Source organism: Trachypithecus francoisi, unplaced genomic scaffold, assembly GCF_009764315.1.
Source record: "Trachypithecus francoisi isolate TF-2019V2 unplaced genomic scaffold, Tfra_2.0 Contig01461, whole genome shotgun sequence".
NCBI classification, from domain to species: Eukaryota; Metazoa; Chordata; class Mammalia; order Primates; family Cercopithecidae; genus Trachypithecus; species Trachypithecus francoisi.
In genome coordinates this window covers 16,220,442-16,227,169 of record NW_022681433.1, presented here as the reverse complement: position 1 = coordinate 16,227,169, position 6,728 = coordinate 16,220,442, and positions in this window count along the sequence as shown.

The following is a 6,728-nucleotide window of genomic DNA, read 5'->3' as shown; positions in this document are numbered from 1 at the left end:
CTGAAAGTGCAGGAGCATTTGGCAGGTGGTCCAGGACTTCCAAGAAAGCAAAGTCTCCAAGCAAACGAGAGTCTCCTCTTGAGAGTTTGAGAGTAACACAGTGAAAAAGACAAAGACAGTCATGAAAAAGATGTTGGGTGGAATTGCAGAGCAACCACCTGCCTTGAGCCAGAAATACCAGGGCTAACTCTGTAGCATGCGGCCTTGGCAGAATTCTTCAGGCGCACATTTCCTTAGCCATAAAAAGGATCTGCTTGATTAGGAGCGAGCCTCATGTGCAAAGAGCCTGATTCTGAGGAGATACACGCTGAGGGGAGCTGTGACAAGAGTCGTGGAGACACTAGAGTTCTGCTTCTGTGTAGCTCAAAAGGGATGATGAACACTCCCCGAACTCATTGACGTCACACTTAAAAAGGATCCGATGTCAACGCCTCCTTGGCATTATTTCCAACAAAGATGTGCTCAACTTGCTTAGTCACGTAGGTGAGAACTCAGAAGAAATCCCAAGCAGACAGCAGAGGTTTGGACTGTGGGCATTTTCCCTTTTATCCTTAGAGTTCCTCTCAAAATTAAAGAATTTCACTCTTATATATGCCTTGTGGAGTTGTGTCACTCTGATTAGCACCAATATGCATCACGGCCATTTTCAATGTGATCATTGAGCTGTGAGGTGTCTTGCACTTAATGATGCTTAATAAGGGTTTTTGGGGAACGGAGGGTACGCGCCACACACTGTTCTTTGGAAGTAGATGCCTACTAGAGTGGTGTTCCTGCATTTCTGAAAAAGCAGGAACTGCTGCTGCCGATGCAGGGTTATGCCACAGACAGCCGTCCTGGAGGAGGCAAGCACTGGCACCTCCCTGCAGTCCTTCCACACCTGCCTTGTGTCCCAGGTGAAGCACATGGCCCGTGGAGGAAAACCTAGTTCTATGTCCCTGGGAGAACAACACAAGGAATGAGACGAAATGTTCTACTTAATCGGCCTATGAACTCTCATAGCCTGTTTTTCTGTTCTTTTCTTTTTTATAAGCGTCTGTCAAAACTGTCTCCGCTGTCACCACCAGCAGCCGTCAGGCCTGGACATGCCTTCCAACACTCCCACTGCCCTGTTGATAAAGGCTCCTGCAGACTGATCTCGGTTCACCCAAAAAGCTAAAACAGGTTGTTGTTTTATGTCCGCCTGAGGGAATTTAGAGACTTTATCTACAAATTCAAGACAGAATAAAGCCTAGGGCTAACTGTTAACCTGTCACATAATTTATAACTATAGGAAAGAGACATCCAGGTTTATTCTCTTTCCTAGTAATTCTACCCTTCAAATATCAGTCAGTGACAGTAAGGGAAAGGATGGAGAGAGAGGAAAATAAAGACATAGTGGACACAGTGAAAGGGAATCCAGGTCCTTGGGTGGAGATGAAGTTGGGTCTGTAAGCTTAGGAGGATAATCTATGTTTACTCCCTTCTTTCTCAAAGTTAGTTTACTGAACCTACAAGAATTGGGACTGAACACAGAAGACCTACCTGAAGTAGTGCATTTGAGGGGTTTGGACTCCATACTAGATTTAAGATATGTGATGATTAAAAGCAGTCAATAACAGTAAGACAGCGTTGGCTGATCTCACACTGAGCAAACTTATTACCGAAGGGGGAACAATGATTCAACTGACTGGGTTTCTCATTAAAAAACCACGAGAGCAAAAAGGGATGTGTATATCTTCCAAGCGCTGAAAGGAAAACGAGTGTCAACCCATGATTCTGTATTTACTGAAAATACCCATCAGTAAGAAAGTAAAATAAAGACGGTCTCAGGTAAAGAAAAAATAAGAGAACTCATTGCCAGCAGACATGTTCTAGAACAATTGCTAAAGGGAGTTCAACAGACAGAAGGGAAGTGATTCCACAAGGAAGCCTGAAACATCAGGAATGAAGGAAGCAATGGAAATGGTACATATCAAGGTCAATATAAAAGACTTTTCTTGGCCGGGCACGGTGGCTCGTGCCTGTAATCCCAGCACTTTGGGAGGCCGAGGTGGGCGGATCATGAGGTCAGGAGATCGAGACCATCTTGGCTAACACGGTGAAACCCCATCTCTACTAAAAATACTAAAAATTAGCCGGGCGAGGTGGTGGTGCCTGTAGTCCCAGCTACTCAGGAGGCTGAGGCAGGAGAATGGCGGGAACCCGGGAGGCCGAGCTTGCAGTGAGCCGAGATCCCGCCACCGTACTCCAGCCTGGGCGACAGACGGAGACTTCGACTCAAAAAAAAAAAAAAAGACTTTTCTTTTCCTATTGAGTTATTTAATCCACATTTCACAGTTAAAAGACAAAATTATAACATTGTCTGATGGAATTTTCAATGTATATCGATGTAAGACAAGAGTAATAAGAGGCGTGGGGTGGGTAAAGATTCCAATATGGTGGTAAGTTTTCCACACTCCACTTAAGTGGTAAAATACTGATTTTAAGTAAAGTGTGAGAAGTTAAGCCTCTACATTGTAATCCCTAGAGCAATAAGTAGAAACCTCACAAGGAGATAAATAATAATTAAAGGGACTAAAAATAATCAAATAACCTAACAAAAGGCAACAATGAGGAAACAGAAGAATGAAATAAGAATGAGAAAAGAAATAGAATACAAATAATAAAATGGTAGGACTAAATCTAAAATACCACTAATTACATTAAATATAAATATTCTATATTATGATATTAATAAAAAATAAAAAGCTGAAATATGTTACACAAACACAAACCAAAGAAAGCTAAGTGTCAGTATCAGAGTAGACTTTACAGCAAAGAAAATAGTCAGAAATAAAGAAAAACTATGTAATGATAAAAGGGTCAGTAAATCAAGAAGCCAAAACAATCCTATATGTATATGCACCTAAAAATAGAGCTTCAAAATAAAGAAGCATGCCACGTGGGAGGACTGCTTGAGCCCAGGAGTTACAGACCAGCCTGGGCAACATAGCAAGACCCCTTCTCTGCAAAAAATTTAAAAATTAGCCGGGTGTGCTGGTCCCTGCCTATAGCCCTCACTACTTGGGAGGCTGAGGCAGAGGCAGAGGCAGGAGGATCCCTTGAGTCCAGCAGTTCAGGCTGCAGTGAGCTGTGATCGCACCACTATACCATAGCCTGGGCCACAGAGCGAGACCTCATCTCTTTATTTTTTATTTATTTATTTATTTTGAGACGGAGTCTTGCTCTGCCGCCCAGGCTGGAGTGCTGTGGCCAGATCTCAGCTCACTGCAAGCTCCGCCTCCTGGGTTCACGCCATTCTCCTGCCTCAGCCTCCCGAGTAGTTGGGACTATAGGCGCCCGCCACCTCGCCCAGCTAATTTTTTTGTATTTTCTAGTAGAGACGGGGTTTCACCATGTTAGCCAGGATGGTCTCGATCTCCTGACCTCGTGATCCGCCCGTCTCGGCCTCCCAAAGTGCTGGGATTACAGGCTTGAGCCACCGCGCCCGGCCTACCTCATCTCTTTAAAAAAACAAAAAACAACAAGCAAAAACTGGCAAAACTAAATGGAAAAATAAACAAATCCACAAAAAGATTTTCCACAGTCATCTCTTGTTCATAAACAGCATTAGTAGAAAACCAGCTGGGATGCAGATGAACTGAACAATACCATATATCAACTGTATCCAATTGACATTTATAAAACAGTATACAAAACGACAGCAAATTATAAATACTTTTAAAGTGCAAATATAACATTCACTAAGATAGATTACATACTAGATCATAAAACAAACCTTAACAAAAGTAAAAGAATTAAAATCATACCAAGTATGGAATATAATGGAATTAAACTATAAATAACAGAAAGATAACAACAATCTCCAAATTTGTGAAAATGAAGCAACATATTTCTAAATAATGGTTCCAAAAAGAAGTTTCAGGGGAAATTACGAAGTATTTTGAATTGAAAAAAACATGAAAATACAGCATACCAAAATGTGTGGGGAGGCCGGGTGTGGTGGCTCATGCCCGTAATTCCAGTACTTTGGGAGGCCGAGGCAGGCTGATCACCTGAGGTCAGGAGTTCAAGACCACCCTGGCCAATAGGCGAAATCTGTCTCTACTAAAAATACAAAAATTAGCTGGGCATGGTGGCACGGACCTGTAATCCCAGCTACTTGGGAGGCTGAGACAGGAGGATTACTTGAACCCAGGAGGTGGAGGTTGCAGTGAGGTGAGATCATGCCACTGCACTCCAGCCTAGGCGACAGAGTAAGGCTCCATCTCAAAAAAAAAAAAAAAAAAAATGTGTGGGATGCAGCTAAAGCAGTGCTGAGCATTAAAATGCTTAGACTAGAAGAGAAGAAAGTTCTCAGCCAAATAATCTAAGCTGAACCCTTAAGAAACTAGAAAAAGAAGAGGAAAATAAACCCAAAGCAAGAAGAAGGGAGGAAATAGAAAAACAATATGATTATAAATGTAGAAGAAAAGGGACAATATTCAACATCCACTCATGATAACAACTCTCAGCAAACTAGGAACAGAAAGAAACTAGCTCAGCCTGATACAGAGCATCTACAAAAATCCTACAACTAACATCATCTAAAGGAAAAACTGAATGTTTGCCTCCTAACATGGCAAATAGGCAAGGACTTCACCTTCCCCACTCCTACTTAATATCACACTAGAAATCCTCGCCAGTGCAATAGCACAAGAACAAAAAACAGATAGGAAGAAACGAAACTGTCAACCTTTGAAGACAACATGCAAATCGCAAGGAATTTTGAAAATAAAATAAAAAATTTAAAGCCTCTTAGAACCAATAAGTAAATTCAGAAATACCACAGGCTACATGGTCAACACACAAAAATCAAGCACATTTGCCTATACCAATAATGGGCAATTAAAAACCAAAATTTTAAAAAACACCATTTGTCATAGCTTCCCCCAAAATGAAATAATTAATATTACCAGATTTAGTAAATAAAAGTGTAAGATACCTAATTAAATTCAAATTTCAGATAAAGAATGACTAATTTTTTAGTGTAAGCATGTCCCAAGTATTGCATGGGACATACTTATTCTAAAAAAAGTACTCATTCTTTTTTTTTTCTTTTTAATTGACATTGAGTCTCACCATGTTGCCCAGGCTGGGCTCAAAGCATATCTAAGGAGATGAAAAACGGTCATGCTTATGAACTAGAAGACACAACGTAGTAGAGTTGTCCATTCTCCCAAAATTGATGTATATATTTTATACAATTCCAGTAGATACATTCCAGCAGACTTTTTAAAATAGAGATAGACAAGCTGATTTTAAAATCTGGGAAAGCAAAGGAACTAAAATAGCTAAAGCAATTTTGAAAAAGAAGAATGAAGTTGGAGGAATCACACTGCCTGATTCAAAGACTTATAAAGCTACAGTAAACACACAATCCGGTACTGGTGAAGGGACAGACACTTAGATCAATGGAACAGAACAGAGCATTCAGAAACAGACCCACACAAATGGCCAACTGACTTTTTTAAAAGGTGCAAAAGCAATTCAGTGGAGGAAGGCAGTCTTTTAAGCAAACAGAACAGTTGGCCATCCATATGCAAAATAAATGAACCTTGACCTACACTTCATACTTTCCACAAAAATTAACTCAAAAACGATGAGGACCATTCCATGGGAACCACTCCATGGTGGAGTGGTCTACCAATCATAACTTTATATTTTCTGGTTCTTGAATTATATACATCCTAAAAGTCAACCATCAAGAAAATGGCAGAGTAACATGAATGAAAAGATATTTACTCTGTGTGTTCAAGTTTGTAGTTTATTCATTCACTTGTTAAAACACTTTCTGAGCACCTATTATGGGTCAGGTAGAATAAGACACAATCTGTTCCCTCAAATTTTCCTACAGATGTCTTGCCATGAGGCATTGCCCATCTGAACACTAAGAAGAGCGCACAGAGGGGTTTCGAGGCCAGAGAGATCACCAAGACCTTAGAGTCAGACAACCTAGAGAAATAAGACAGCTCTGTCTTGTCCAGGTCGGAATATTAAACATAGTCACAACAACAACAAATACAGAAATATTCATATGGTGATATTTATTCAATAAATATGTATTGGGCCAAGCTGTGGCCTAGGTGCTATGGATACAGTTATGAGCAAGACAAAGTACGTATCTTAAGGGTTTACATTCTGGGGCAGGGGCAGGTGGGGCAGTCCAGACAGAGACAAACATTGGCCCACAATTAATAAAGAAAACAAATGGGGGAGATAGAGAGGGACTGAGGCAGACTGGAAGGAAACTACTTTAAGCAGTGCGGTAAGATAAGGCACCTCTTAGCTCACCAGTGTGATGGTAAAGTCCTGAGGCTCAAGGCCTGTGGTAGCCAAATGGAAAAAATGCCAAATGCAAATAAATAACAACAACAACAACAAACAGGCACGAACAGAAGAAATGCCAGTTCAGCCAGCCTGGAGTCAGTATAGCATAGGGGACAAAGTCCATTTCCTGCAGTGTAATGGGTAAGAAAAATTGAGCACTGGCCTTTCTGACCAGAAAGAAGAGACTCCATTTTAGCAGTGTGATGCAATGCAGAGACAAAAATGGATGAAAGATTTTAAAAATAACCACAGCAGGGGAGGTAAAAGCCTTAACTTTAGGGTCAGAGGAAGTCCGAGGGGCCCAGGGCACACCCCTGCTGTGATGATCAGAGGATGTGAGCAGGACTCACGGTGATGGGTGCAGAGGACCAGAAAGGGGA